The following is a 947-nucleotide window of genomic DNA, read 5'->3' on the forward strand; positions in this document are numbered from 1 at the left end:
GAGAGAGAGAGAGAGAGAGAGAGAGAGAGAGAGAGAGAGAGAGAGCACCCTGGGGTGCTTTCTGGTTTTGTCAGGGGTAACTCAGAGCATGGTAACGGAGCAGAGTGCAGAGCAAGCAGGGAAGATTTTGGATTGAGCACAGAGAAAAAGGTTTGGAGCAAAAAAAGCTAAAACAACACAATAATACAATTTTATAAAGATGGAAATAGGATAGTACAAGTTATAAAAACGGGTTGATGATAATAAAAACAATTTTAAGACGGAAAAATCGATGTAACAATTATGAGAAATATACAGTAAATATCAAATAATATTGATGTTACAAAAAGGTGAAATTAATTAAAAGCAAAATGATAAAACGTAGCACACAGCCACTTGTGCGGGCTGTCAGAGTGATCTGCGGTCAGAGTCACAGAATCATGAATGAAAAAAGGTTGAGAAATGCTTCTCCAGTGTACTGCAAAAGAAAGCATGACAAAAAACACTGGAGAATAAATCTGAGACAATCTGTGGCTCGAGCGTTCGGCTTTCTAGGCTCTCTGGTGAGTGTAAAAAGCTACGGAAAGCTATGAGATAACTTACTTACTGCTTGGATGGAAACCTGGCAAGTGACATGACAGCTGTGGAGAATAACAAAAGCATCAGTGCATTCAATTTCCTTATTCCACGGCAGAAAGTAAAGAAATACATTTACTCACGTTACTGCATGGAGTATTTTGTAGTGTATTTTGTGTATTTTCATGTAGTTATTAAAATGTACTTGTTTGCGTTTTGAGTGAAGAATTGTATGTCGCTACATTACAAATACCATCTGTTACTGAGTTGAAAAAAAAAAACTTTGATTATCCCAGGGCACCAAGTCTTTCTGTCTTTCTGTAAGAGATAGAGAACAAGATGGAGGTGCTCAGGAGAGTGACGACGCTTCAAAGAGAAATGCTAGCCGACGC

The sequence above is a fragment of the Etheostoma spectabile genome, chromosome 20 (assembly GCF_008692095.1).
Source record: "Etheostoma spectabile isolate EspeVRDwgs_2016 chromosome 20, UIUC_Espe_1.0, whole genome shotgun sequence".
In the NCBI taxonomy this organism is placed as follows: domain Eukaryota; kingdom Metazoa; phylum Chordata; class Actinopteri; order Perciformes; family Percidae; genus Etheostoma; species Etheostoma spectabile.